Source organism: Heterodontus francisci, chromosome 25, assembly GCF_036365525.1.
Source record: "Heterodontus francisci isolate sHetFra1 chromosome 25, sHetFra1.hap1, whole genome shotgun sequence".
NCBI lineage: Eukaryota > Metazoa > Chordata > Chondrichthyes > Heterodontiformes > Heterodontidae > Heterodontus > Heterodontus francisci.
In genome coordinates this window covers 64,603,216-64,618,247 of record NC_090395.1, presented here as the reverse complement: position 1 = coordinate 64,618,247, position 15,032 = coordinate 64,603,216, and the positions used below count along the sequence as shown (strand labels likewise).

General features: G+C 41.8%; 1 protein-coding gene across 2 annotated transcripts in view; it reads right to left on the bottom strand.

The window, feature by feature from the left end:
* The window catches only part of LOC137383941 (solute carrier family 45 member 3-like), a 166,085-nt gene that overhangs the window by 114,515 nt on the left and 36,538 nt on the right, over positions 1 to 15,032 (bottom strand). The window contains exon 1 of one of the 2 annotated variants that reach the window (XM_068057363.1): positions 2,097 to 2,223. The exons of the other annotated variant lie outside the window; for it this stretch is intronic. The gene's annotated coding sequence lies outside the window, so the exon portion shown is untranslated. Of the gene's footprint in view, positions 1 to 2,096; positions 2,224 to 15,032 lie in introns of those variants that run through there. 2 annotated transcript variants of the gene reach the window in all.

The window sequence follows — 15,032 nt, the reverse complement described above, 5'->3', positions numbered from 1 at the left end:
AATGAGTAAATACTTGAGGGGGAAAATTTGCAGGGCTATAGGCCTAAATGGATAGCTCTACCAAAGAGCCGGCACAGGCACGATGAGCAGAATGGCCTCATTTGGTGCTGTATCATTTTATGAACTGATGCAGCACAAACTTTTGCAATACATTTCCCGTCCCTCCCCGTTTTCTTCCGGGCCAATATTTATCCCTCAACCAACATCACCGGTCACCATCACTGTGCTATCTGTGGGACTTTGTTGTTTGCAAATTGGCTTCCGTGTTTCCTACACGACAACAGTGACAACACTGCAAAAGTGCTTCAACGGCTTTAAAGCACTTTGGAATGTCCTAATGTAGTGAAAGGCGCGATATAAATGCAAGTTTTCCTTTCCTTCTTTCCTTTCCCTGCTGAAGCTGCAACTTGGACTGGTGCATGACTCCACAAGTGACGGTGACTGTTCAGTGTTATTCTTTATGTGCAAGTGCAGACAATGACTGAATGATTGTTGGACCCAAGCACTGGGTGGGAAGGACAGGGTAGGAGAGCACTACAACCAAACTAATTCCGCCCATGTCTGCAATTTCTAGTGGTCACTGGATAGTGATCAGGGGTGGGAACAATGAATGATTATTTATTCACCCAGCTGAGGAACATTGAACTCAATTGTAACATCCCATCACTGCCTAGGACAGGATCAGCAAACTTAGGTCACACCAGAGATGGAACCTGGAGCCTCTCTCTCAGTATTCATCAATGCAACCAGTCAAGCAATATTGCATTGAGGCATCCAGAATGCAATGTATTCCATTATAGTCACTTCGAAGTATTCCCAGTCCTCACCGGGGATGCAATGACAGCATTGACCATTTTACTGTAAACTCTCCATTTATTAACCAGTCAAAGTAACCCATAAAACACCTTAGCAGCCAGCAATGGCGCAGGGGCAGCACAGTGGTTCGCACCGCAGCCTCACAGCTCCAGTGACCCGGGTTCAATTCTGGGTACTGCCTGTGTGGAGTTTGCAAGTTCTCCCTGTGTCTGCGTGGGTTTCCTCCGGGTGCTCTGGTTTCCTCCCACATGCTAAAGACTTGCAGGTTGAATTAGCCATTATAAATTAGTGTAGGATTAGTATAAATAGGTGGTTGATGGTCGGCACAGACTCGGTGGGCCGAAGGGCCTGTTTCAGTGCTGTATCTCTAAATAAATAAATAAATGGCCCTCTACATGACTGCATCCTCGCTGACAGTTCTGTGCTATGCTTAAACCTATTTCCACAAACCACAGCAATAAACAACCTCCAAAACAAAATGAAGTAGGCAGCTCCCAAATGTGTAAGGGCATCAGCAGTTTCTTATCTGGGGCTTTTTCACGGGCACAATGGTCTCAGATTCAGGGTTAAGCACACATGAAGGCAGAGGCTGTATTCTGAATCGTTGCTGGGGATTCTAGCTAAACCCCCCCAGCAAGCTAAGAAATTGACGAGATAGCTCCATCTTTTGTCCTTTTGGCTTTCCCAATCCCCTTTAAAAAAAATTAAATTACATTCGTTCACCACACCTAACAACTATCGCCAAAACACTTAAATGAAATGAGGAGAAAGAGATGGGGGGGAAGAGGTTAGGATAGGAATGGGAGATGCCATGGAAGCAACACAACTTAAGGCAAAAAAAAAACTTCACAGTACCACAATTTTCATATGTTTTAAAAACCCGAACAGAGGAAATTGGACTATGAATGGAAGCATGGGCAAAAACCCACAGCATAACAGCCATTTCAAACGATTCATGTGAAATATGTACTCCTCAACTCTGCCTTCAGCAGAAATCAGTAGCTTTTGTTTTCAAAGCCTAACGTCACGTTAAAAACAGCACAAGCCCCTCTCCAACTGGCATCCTTTCAGCACCACTTGCCGCTCGAACTGGGGAAAAAAAAGTTTTCCGCTTTAAATCGAATATACGAAAAAAGAGAGTTTGGGGGAAAAGTTTAGACTTGGAACTTTTAAGAAACCTTTGACTCCCTTTAAGATACGCAACGGAAAATAAATAAATAAAAGGGGATGGGCAACGCGCACAGAAAATAATTTTCAAAAGCAACACGCTCATAGGGTACCTGCAACACGATGCTGAATCGCAACAACGATGTGGGTTCTTCCCTCAATCAGAGTTCCTTCTTAAAAGACTCGGCACTGTAGCGAAACAGACTCCAGGTTAAAATGTAACCAACCCATCAGCGGAGGCCCGAGCCTGCGCACTGAGGGCGGAAGGAAGAAGAAATTGACAAGAGTTATGGTCTGAAATGTATCTGCCAGGCAGTGAACCCTGCCTCTGCAAATCAGCAGGCAGCTGGGGGGGAAAAAAAGTTTCCTGGGGACTGCGCAAACTTTTTGGGACTTTGAGAGAGGTCAAGTTGAAGGTGGCTCTTTGCAGCACGAGGAGTGTAACCCCCCCCCCCCCTAAAAATGACTTTTAGAGAGTATTTTTTCTTTTAAAGAAGGCATGAGCATCACTGCACACCAGTTGTGTTTACAATGCAGGCGAAATTAACAAGCAATATACACAAAGGTTCAACAATTACTGCAGCAAAACTTGAGGGTCGGAATAAATCTTACCTGTTTTTTTTGGACTATTAAATGCAAAGTTGAATCAACTGAATTTCAGGAAGGCAACGTGGATCAAAGCTGGCCTGTTGCCACTCTCCTCACTTACAAAGTTAATGCCGACTGCCCAGCTTGCTGAATTTTTTTCCCTCCAGTTTAAGAAAAGGGACGGCACATATTAATGCACAAGTTCGGGATTTCATAAACATTGATTCTCATTTTAACCCTGGCGAGTTTTTAATGTTGATTTTTGGAATGCGCTGCCTGGGGCGGTGGAAGCAGATTCAATAGTAATCTTAAATAGGGAATTGGATAAATACTTGGAAAGGAAACATTTGGAAGTCTATGGAAAAATCGGGAACTCTCTGCCAAAAAGCTATTGAGCTTTGGGCAATTGAAAATTGAGGTTGGCAGATTTTGGTTAGGGAAGGGGGATTTGAAACAAATGGAGTTGAAATACAGATCAGCCATCGTGCACTTCGAGTGGTGGAACTGCCTCCTGTTCCCATGTTCCTAAGAGTAGGAGATTGATTAATTGGAGAGCTCTTTCAAAGAACTAGCACAGGCATGATGGGCTGAAACACCTCCTGTTATGCTGCATGGTTCTATAAGGTAGTGAGGAGTCTTCATACAGTCAGACCTACTCATCAAAAAAAAAACTAAAACTTAAGTGAGCCTTCCTTTGGTTTAAAATCAGGTATCTCCGGCAACACAAAGAGTAACTTTTACCACCTAAATCTACCTTCACAAAAGATCATACTTTACCTGCAGCAACAGAAGTGTAGTCTAGTCTGCAGACACTGTTGCAATTTGCAATTAATGCCAGTCAGCCAATTGGATGATGGCTATATTTGGGCCTAAAGATTGAATTTGTATTGGCCAGATTTCTAGAAGTAACACCCGTTATGTACATCTCCCATTTCCTGCTCCATGACTTCCCATGTCTGGTGAAATGCCATGGAAGCTCTGTTACTTGAAAGGTGCTTTCGGTGCAACAATTCTGCACACAGGATCAGTGCTGAGAATTCAAGCAGAGTCTTCCTGCCTGTGAAACTCCCTCCTGGGTGGTGCCAAGCACCTCGAGCTGCCTTTCCAACAAACTCTTACCTTGAGAGGGTGCTCAGATGATTTTGTCAGTTTAGTTCGGATGATAGTCAGAAGGTAGTGGGTTCTAAACCCCAGTCCAGAACCTGAGAACATAATCTAAAGTGATGTTTCAGTGCAGTACTGAGGGACTGTTGCCATGCAAATGTAATTTCTTGCTGCCTTAAGAATGTACGAACATACGTATCAGGAGCAGGAGTAGGCCATCGGCCCCTTGAGCCTGCACCACCATTCAATAAGATCATGGCTGACCTAATTGTAACTTCGACTCCACATTCCCGCCTACCCCCGATAACCTTTCACCCCCTTGCTTATCAAAAATCTATCTCTGCCTTAAAAATATTTTAAGACTCTGCTTCGACTGCCTTTTGAGGAAGAGAGTTCCAAAGACTCACGACCCTCTGAGAGAAAAAAATTCTGCTCATCTCTGTCTTAAATGGGTGACCCCTTATTTTTGAACAGTGACCCCTAGTTCTAGTTTCTCCCACAAGGGGAAACAAGCTTTCCACATCCACCCTGTCAAGACCCCTCAGGATCTTATATGTATCAATCAAGTCACCTCTTACTCTTCTAAACTCCAGCGGATACAAGCCTAGCTTGTCTAACTTTTCCTCATAAGACAACCCACCCTTTCCAGGTTTTAATAAACCTTCTCTGAACTGCATCCAACGCATTTACATCCTTCCTTAGTACTCCAGAGTTAGTCTCACCAATGCCCTGTATAGCTGAAACATAACCTCCCTACTTCTGTATTCAATTCCCCTCGCAATAAACAATAACATTCTATTCGCTTTCCTAGTTACTTACTGTACCTGCATACTAACTTTTTGCAATTCATGCACTAGGACACCCAGATCCCTCTGCATCTCAGAGCTCTGCAATCTCTCACCATTTAGATAATATGCTTATTTTTTATTCTTCCTGCCAAAGTGGACAATTTCACACTTTCCCACATTATATTTCATTTGCCAGATCTTTGCCCACTCACTCAACCTATCTATATCCTAATGTCCTCTTCACAACTTACTTTCCTACCTATCTTTGTCTCATCAGCAAATTTAGCATCCATACCTTCGGCCACTTCATCCAAGTCATTTATATAATTTATAAAAGGTTGCGCCCCAGCACTGATCCCTGTGGCACACCACTCATTACGTCTTGCCAACTAGAAAATGACCCATTTATGCCTACTCTCTGCTGCCTGTTAGCTAGCCAATCGTCCAGCCATGCCAATATGTTACCCCCTACACCATGTGCTTTTATTTTCTGCAATAACCTTTGATGTGGCACCTTATCAAATGCCTTCTGGAAATCTAAGTGCAATACATCCACCGGTTCCCCTTTATCCACAGCACATGTTACTTCTTCAAAGAACTTCAATAAATTACTTAAACATGACTTCCCTTTCACAAAACTACGTCAACTCTGCCTGCAATGACACTCACAAATATACAGCTAGCTGTTGTTATTTTTATATCTTCACACCCTTTATAAAATAGTGGAAGGATTTTCAGGCTAACAGTCTGACCAGCTGCAACATGAAAACTCTTTCTCCGATCACAACCATCTTTATACCAGCCAATAGCATGGTTGATCCTATATGGGAGGAAGATTTTATTGGCTCCCACAATACATATGACAAGGGAGACACACACCAGAAACAAGTATCCCAATGGATGTCAAGCTAGGATTCACAGCCAGAGCTTCAGTCTCCACTCAGCATGGACTGTCTGGAGTGGGATTCAAACGCTGCTACTTCTGAGTGAGAGGGAGGAGTTCTACCACTAAGCCAAAGGCTTGCTCACCTATGAAGCTTGTGATCTTGGCAGGTTTACATTTTCAAATTTTCATGACTATTGTGACCTGCTGTCAAACTTGGCATTTCCTGTATGTGTCTGCTAAAATTCCCAGGGTTAGTTCTGTGTATTTGAATGTAAGCAAGCAGATGTGCAGAACCAGTACTGCATCAATCACTACGGATGCTCTGCTTTTTAATTTTCAATGAATTTCAATATCCCTAAGGTTCTTATCATTATATTCAGTTCTCTATTAATTATTTTGCTGATTTTTTTTCACCCAGTATATAGGGACATGCATCATGATGCTGGTACATCACAGTCCTCCATCCATGTGTGCACAATGCTTGGGTCTTCTTCTTCGAAAATAATCAAAAGCAAGAGGGTGCAGAGGAGATTCACCAGGATGTTGCCTGGGCTGGAGTATTTCAGCTATGAAGAGACACTGAAAAGGCTAGGGTTGTTTTCCTCGGAGCAGAGAAAGCTGAGGGGGGACATCATTGAGGTGTACAAGAGGGGCAATGACAGGTTAGATAGAAAGAAACTTTTTTCCCTTAGCAGAGGGGTCAAGAACCAGGGGGCATAGATTTTGGGTAAGGGGTAGGAGGATTAGAGGGGATTTGAGGACATTTTTTTTCATCCAGCGGGTGGTTGGAATCTGGAATGCACTGCCTGATGAGGTGGTGGAGGCAGGAACCCTTACAACATTTAAGAAGTATTTAGATGAGCACTTGAAACACCATAGCATACAAGGCTACAAGCCAAGTGCAGGAATATGGGATTAGAATAGTTGGGTGCTGGATGACCGGCACAGACACAATGGGCCGAAGGGCCTGTTTCTGTGCTGTATGACTCTATGACTCCAAGAGTGGTGCCGCATCACTCAGGTAAATCACAAGGAGTGCAAGCCATGAAGATCATGGCTTTGTGAGTGCAGCAATTCTGGGACTTGGGCACCAAGGTAAAACTGCCTTTGCAAGTAGCAACTTAACTACAACAGTTCATCATCTCTTCTTGAACCAAGGTTGTTGGAGTATAAATTAGAAACATGGGGAATATGTGACTTGCTGGTTGTCACCCTACACAATGTCTCTGTCTTTCAGTTCAGTCAGCAACTGCCAGGGTCAAACTCATAAGATCTGTGTCCTTATCACAGTCATCTCTCTTATGGCCATTACATTTTATAGAAAATCTTCCCTAAATCTATTATACCAAAAAACTGCAAAAATACACATAAGATATTGTTACAAACAGGTGAGAAAAGGGTCTAGGGGGTCCCTCTCAGCCTTTGCCTGGTTTAACCGTAATAGGGTTTAATTTTTAAAAAACATCGTGTTTTAGCTCTCCCTCAGTGAATCTTTGTTCACCTCTTTCCAATTGTAAGGCGAAAAGATCAGTTAGACACGTTTTCTTAGATTTAAACAAGAAAGATGGAAGTTTATTAATCTTAAACTCTAATTCGGGTAACAGCTACGAATACGCGACACGACCATGCTAGCATGCACGCAGATAGAGACAGAAAAAGTAGAAAAGAATAAAGGGCAAAAGTTGGAGGCAATAGATGGATTGTAGTTACAGTCCTCTGAGTTTGATGTTGAGTCTTTGGTTGCCGTTAAGTCTAGCAGTTTGTTGGGCCCCAGTGCACGCTTTCACTTGTTTCGATGTAGGAGTCTTTTCTCTCTTTAGGTTTACGTGTCTTCAGTGGGTCCGGAGGCCTATGAGAAAGTGAGAGAGAGCCAGCCAGGAGAGAGGCTGTCTTGTTCCAGGTTCAGTTGCAAACGGCAGTCTGTGTCTTCAAACCGTCCTGTGAGCGCAATTCAAAACTCCAAGTTGGCCAGCAGGTTAATCATGTGACTAAGTATTTTCAACAAACTCTTGTGTTTGTGGATTCCAAAGCTCTTGGTGGGGGAATGTAGTGCTGTCTCTTACACCAACAAGATGTGAATCACCATTTCCCAGACCAATCACGGTTAATTGAATCAGTGAGCAATTCATTTGCCTCTCCAAGCACTGTCCCTTAGTATGCAAATGTTCTTCCAGCCACTGCTGGTCTCTTTAAACAAGTCATCTCTTCACTCCAGCAACAGTTTAAAATTGATATTCATATGACAAAATTAATATGCCTCATTCTTGGCAGGTGGGGGTCTTCATGACAATATACATAAAACTTCTCCCTCCATACTCATCTCTGAATTCTATAAAATTGAATATGTTACTGAACCATGTATGAAGAATGGAGAAGACCAAGTCTGTGCCAAAGAGCATAAATGCAGAGAAAACATAACGACAGAGTGAGGATTTAAAAATTTTTTTTAAACTGCTCAAATTTCAGTGCAATTAACGACAGTAGAAGGCTTCTATGTTAAAGAAACACACTACAGCATCCTTGCAGCCTACAGTTAGTGCAATAACATTATTTATTTAGAGATACAGCACTGAAACAGGCCCTTTGGCCCACCAGGTCTGTGCTGACCAACAACCACCCATTTATACTAATCCTACAGTAATCCCATATTCCCTACCACTTACCTACACTAGGGGCAATTTACAATGGCCAATTTATCTATCACCTGCAAGTCTTTGGCTGTGGGAGAAAACTGGAGCAACTGGCGGAAACCCACACAGTCACAGGGAGAACTTGTAAACTCCGCACAGGCAGTACCCAGAATCAAACCCGGGTCCCTGGAGCTGTGAGTCTGCGGTGCTAACCACTGCGCCACTGTGCCGCCCATTAGTAATATGCTGCTTCTGAGCCTTCTGATAGTCTTGAGCATGAAGAAATGTGGCGCTTCAAATGACTGTAAAAGTTTATTCTGCTCTGTTTTCTTCTTGTAAACTAATAATTCCTGATGCTAATACATTGTCAAAGTGAAATGATGCAGTGGAGTCATTTTACTTTTGTGCCCTAGAATCCATAATTCATGATGTGCATTCTAAAAGTATCCACACATTGGGACTTCCTGAAAATGTGATAAAGCACTACATAAATCTTTCTCTCTCCTGCAGTTAATGGTGTATCCAAAGATAAAGCTGACCACTTTCACTATTCATAATTCACTTCAAAAAATAATCCATTCATAAGGGAAAAGGATCAATGGTACAAGAATGTGCTCAAGTTTGTTAGCAATATAGAAATTCACACTGGAATTTTACTTTTTGTTTGAATTGCTGCAACCCTTTGTTAAATTTCAGCCATATTAGAGAGATTTATGGGTTCAGGGAGGAATTTTGACCAAGACAATTCCCTGCTTTGAATACCCATTGAATTTTTACATGGAGTAGGCAGATGGGGCCTTGGTTTAACACCTCACCAAAGATGGCACCTCCAACAATGCAGCACTTCCTCAGTACTGCATTGAAATGCCAGCCTAGATTGTGTGTTCAAGTCCATAGTGGGGCTCAAACACATAATCTTTTGACTTAGAATAGAATCATAGAATGGTTAAAACACAGGAGGCCATTTGGCCCATTGAGTCCAGAAGAGGAAAAGATGGGAAAAGAGCGAAAGAGGGGAAAGAGTGATCCCAACTGAGCCAAGCTGACATATGAAGGAGGATCCTTGGTGCGTCAAATCAGCTGCAAGGCTTTAACTAATTAACACATAGGTCTTTATCGGATACTTTATTTGGCTGAATGAGGGACATGACACAAATCAACTTGCAAATGATCAAGTTCCAAATAAACCCACAAGAAGATAATATAATGTTCGAAACAGGAAGTCAGGAAGTACTGTAATAAGCTTGGCACTTTTCTTTAACAGGAAAGAATATTGACCGCTTCTGGACGGTCTTATGTCCACAGTTCAGTCTCATGACTTCCTCCATCCTTTCTGTCAATTCCACCCCCCCCCCCCTTATCCTGCCTTTCTACCCTAATAACTATGGCTTTCCCTCTTGCTTGGCTATTACCCCTTTCCTCACCCTTCTTTTGTACTCTACCCACCCACTTCCCTCTCTCATTTTTTAGTTTGTCTGTCTCATCCATTCTCACTCCCTTGTCAACACGAATCACCATGTTTGGACCGGAGGATGCTTGTTTTATTGAAAGTATCCTTGAAGCAGAGTTCCCCCCCCATCCCCCATTACGGTTTTACTATAATTAACATAGAGTCGAGAACATCTTCAGTAATTGAAAGACCTGCCCTAAAATTGACTCCAATTCACTGGGCAGAATCCAAGAACAAAAAAGGAGAAATGTTTAATGTGTTCATTTTGGCTTTTATGTCATGTTTGTAATACATTTTCTCTGGCTTTTGTCCATTTTCTTGATTGCAAACCAAATCATTTTTAAATTGCTTCAGTCACTCAATCATTAAATTGAATAAGTTTCCTGTTTCAAAACAAGATGGGCCAATCCTTTTTAAATTTCTTACACATTGTATATAAACAATGACAAATTTTGACTGTCAGGTTCAAATTTATGTATATGATACTGGTCCATAACAATTTAGGTTTAGGAATGGTGGTTTTTGGAACATAATGAGTCACAGGGCCTGGAGTTTGGTCATTTTTGCAAGTAGTATTTTCCTCCATTTGGGAAAAGAGTTTATCCAGAGCCGATTAAGTCATTTTTATATAACAAAAATGTAACCAACCGCAGTCCCATAGCTCTCCCACTGTCAGTTGCAGTCCTAAGTATTAACAGTCGTCAGAAAACTGACAAAGTCCAGACCTCGGAAATGTGCGTCTATGAATCTTTGTTGAGCTAATACCTTTATAAACACAGGGAGTCAGTCCCAAACATTTGTAACATAGGTCCCCGTGTTACACCGCAGAGCCCACTATCTCTATGGAGTTCGGTACTGAAATCCAAATAAAACAGGAGGAGAGCAGGACATGGAGGTCACTGATTCCAAATAGGAACAAATTATGCAATATACACAAAAGTGTCTTGCATGCTGCTATGTAATAAAATAAAGAAAGAACCCTACATTTATAAAATACCTTTTACATCCTCCAAACAACCCCAAGTGCTTCACAGCATACTTTTTGAAGTGTAGTCACTGTTGTCATGTAGATAAATGCAGCAACCAGTTTGCACACAACTCAGTCGCACAAACAGCAGTGAGACAAATGACAAGTTAATCTGTTTCCCTGGTATTAGCTGAGAGAATTCCCCTGCTCTTCTTCGAATAGTGCCATGGAATCTTTTACATCCACTGGAACAGGCCAGACTGGGCCTCGATTTAACATCTCATCCAAAAGACGACATCTCTGACAATGCAACAACCCCTCAGAGCTGAAGTGTCAACTTAGATTATATGGCTAAATCCTAGAGTGGAGCTTGAACCCATGACCTTGTGACTGAGAGGTAAAACTGCTCCGAGTGAGTCATGCTGATATTTGCAATACTCTAATAGGTGGGAAGTTACTCTCTGCAACTTTAAAAGCCTTATTAAAATCCATCATAAGACTCAGCTGATGATCACCTTTCCTAACTCTCCCACCATGGCTTGGTGTCCATACCTTTTATTCCCCTCCATAAAGCATCATACAATAATATTTCTACATTAAAATGCAAGTTGTTGACAATCGTGATGTTAATTAAGGGAATACATGTAACACATTCCAACATGTGCACCAATAGATTAACAATGTGATAGGAGAGGGGAAGTCTGCCTTGTCATGGGCAGGAAGGGTTTTGTGTGCACACTTGTGCTTCACTGTTTTAGTGGGAGAAGGGGGTAATTCTGACTTGGGGTCATAGCGATTAAGCTGCTCGAGTTCACCTATAGCCCTCAAGGTGGAACTTTGGAATCAGTTTGAAGATGCAGAGTGCTATTTAGATTCTCTTCTCCTATGCTTGGCTATTGCATCTTACTTTGTAGGTTTCCAAGAACCATTCTATCATAATGTTCTCATAATTCAGTGGAACATGTGCATATGTTGAATGACTCAAGTGTCCGAAATAAAGTCTACATCCACTTGGAACTATTTGAAGCACAATGTTGTACTTCTTCTTGTGCTTGGAGGTCTCTAACACTTACTCTCCTCTATTCTCCAGTGATTTAATTTCTATTTTCTTGAATGTCAGCAGTGAAATGTTGGCATTGTGAAACTCTCTGTCACTTCAGTCAGTCTCAGGTATACCATTGACAGTAGTACTACAGACTAGCTGACATCTAACTATTGTAATAATGAAGCTTTTGTTAAAAAAAACTGTCAGTCAGAAACAAAGTAGAAAAGACATCAGGGGCCTTAAACATAATACAAAGTTACAACAGCACTGATATAGGTGTCTTCTCCAGTTATTTGGTCACAAATTGTTAACCTAAATACAGAGTCCATAAGTTATTTTCAAAGGGAATTAGATAATTTTTTCCCTGAAAAATAACATTTAAGGGTGTGGGAGCAAACTGAAAAGTGGGATTAGACTAGGTGGTGAAAAACACCAGCACAGACCTGATGGGCTGAATGGCCTGTTTCTGTGCTGTAATGTTCTGTCACTTCAATGAACTGAACATGTGTAGCTGAAAAAAGAGAGATTTGCACTTATATAGCACCTATCAGGACCACTAGATGTCTCAAAGCACTTTCCAGCCAACGGAGAACTTTTTAAGTGCAGTCACAGTTGTAGTGTAGGATAATTAACTACTGTTCCTATGCTGTGGAATCTGCCCACAGTAGGACCATAGTGGTTTTCTTAGCATCAGGACCCTCAAATAATATTCCAGAACCACTTATTGAAGCTATACTATAATATAAATAGACTGCATAAATAACAAGAACTACAAAAAATCCAAAATAATGCATTTCAAATTATTACTGCAGGAGAAAAAGGTTTCAATTTTATTTTGATTTGCTTTCTGTTTCCAGTGATGGTTATTAAAAGGTAGAATTACAAAATTAGTAAAGTTTACATTTTTCAACTTATGGAGTTGGATTGAAATATATTTTTAATCATGTCATAGAAGTTTTAATGTAATCCTCAAAAGGACAATTGTAAATATTCATAGTGATAAAAACAGTAGTAATATTTATACAAAATTAATTTTGCCTGATTTGATCTTTGCAGTAGTTTTGTTTTGACTGTGTCTGTTTCAAATGTTGGTTACAAAATGCCAAATCAATAGAAATGGGATTGGTTCCACATGCATCGGGTTACAGAATGGAGCACCAGTCTGAACTCTCCCTAAGTACGTAACTGCAATAGAGACCAGTATAATAAGTCTGTGCACACATAACTGTAATAAACTAGGCAAATTTGCATTTCCGCACATATAACCTGAGCAGTAATTACTGATACATCAGTTCAGTAACTTTCTTTTGGGCCTCCTTATCTCGAGAGACAATGGATACGCGCCTGGAGGTGGTCAGTAGTTCAGTAACTATAACTGGACCAATAATGATGGATGCAGCAGGTCCAACCACATGTAACTAAATCAATGGAGTCTAGGAACATAGGATCATAAGATCAGGAGGAGGCCATTTAGACCCTCAAGTCTGTTCCGCCATTCCAGGAGATCATGGCTGACGACCTAACTTCATAAAACTGCTGTTGCCCCATATCCCAAAATACCTTTGTTTAACAAAAATCACAGTTTTAAAATTAAGAATTGATCTAGCATCAATTACTGCTTGCGAAAGAGAGTTCCAAATGTCTACTACCCTTTCTGTGTAGACATGTTTCCTAATTTCACTCCTGAAGGGTCTGTCAAGAAAACCCTACATGCCAAATGAGAAATATTGATTTCATTATTTGGAAACTTACATTAGACTTTTAATGGAAAAATCCTACAAGTTAATTTTTAAAATAACGAGCAATCAAGATGGCCAGTGCAATTTGCATCTGAACTACCAGGAGATTGAACTGGAGACAAAAAGTCGAACAAGAAGCCCAGCCAGAACAATGCTTTAGCTAACTGAGTAGATTAGCCAGATCACCCTCGTTAGTGGGACATTCCAAACCATTTCGAGGCATTCATAAATACAGACATCCCTCCAGGGGGTAACCCTGACAACCTCACCTGAGAAAGGTTTGGGTTTTAGACTTGGGACCTCATTAAAAACAAAAGGATTGAGAGAACCATGTGACCGTCTGTCCCTCTGGGAAGAAACTGGGAGTGGTTACATAGACAAAGAGACAAGCAGTAACTGAGTGGGCAGCAGCAGACAAGGCTGCAGGCTTCCCTTTCTCTCTCTCTCTCCCCAGAAAACATCACGTTTGAAAAGCAGCTGCAACCGGACAACCCTCCAAGCCTACAGACTGCTACAGCCAACGACCAGGGGAAGAGAGCCAACCATAATTCTGCCTTAAGGGAAACCTTGAGCAAAGCAAGCCAGCCAAAGCGCACTTTGACTAGCGAGGACTTCAAGAATACAGCTTCAGCCGCGGACTACTGGATCACCCACTTCACAGACTGTGCATTTAAGTTCCATTTATTCTGGACTTTAATCCAAACACCAATCAGTTCTGAAGAAAGGTCACTGACCTGAAACGTCCACAGATGCTTCCAGACCTGCTGCGTATTTCCAGCGTTTCTTGTTTTTACACCAAATCTATTTTTCCCTCTGTAATCTATTTGTGTGTGTGCGATTCTCGTGTGAATGTGTACGTGAATGTGTAGCATATTTTTTAGTATTTTTAAATCGGGGTAAGAGTGTTAAGTATAATAAACTTACCTCTATCTTGTTTAACCTCAAGAAAATTGTCCGATCGGTTCTTTCACAGTCACAGTAAAGGGAAAAGATGAAACACTTACGGAAGTGGGAAACACAACTACGGTTTAAAAAGGAATAAGCCCTGTTGCAGTCAAATAAGAGGAAGGGCGAGAGGGGAATCTGAGACCCCCTCTGCACTTGGCCGTAACATGTCTGACCCTAATTTTTAGATTATGTCCCTAGTTGTAGACTGCCCAAGCAGAAGAAATAGGATCTGGAGCAACAAATCCATCAGCTCAAAGTTTTAAAAACAATGATCACTTACTGATTTCTCTTCCCTCCTATTCTTTGCAACTTTGGAATTATTCTATGGCATGGACCTTGATCCTTTGCATCTGTTTCTGAATATAAAAATACTAAAGCACATGCATAACGACAACAAAAAGGCTTCTGCATCTCGATCATGGAAGGGAAGAGGAACAGGGGAGGCCAGTATGGACATTTATGCCATCCCGGAGGTACTAGCCCCAAAAACACCTGGGGCAGTAATCCCAGTACTATTGCTGGGAATCAAGCTACCAGCGCCCTCCGTCACTGACTGCTGAAGTATTAAAGGTCCTGGGGAGAGCATCTACTGAGCTAGGGGTCGGCAGGCACTGGCATCTTTAGGGGCACACTTTGGGCACCTGTCTGTCCTAAACTGCTGGGAAATCTGCTCTCCAGCAGCCCAGGCTAAGGAGGGTGGTAAGGTGTAGGGGAGCCCACCACCCACCACCCCCACTCCTCCATCCCTAGAAACCTTAAAGATTTACCCCAATGCTGCCCACTTTGTGAGGGAGCCATGTAAAATTAGAAATGTTTTGTACATCATCTCGGGCCTAGTTCTCTCAAGGTAACCACTGCCACCCTCCCCGCCCTCAACTTCCTCCTACACTTGCATCAATGGGAG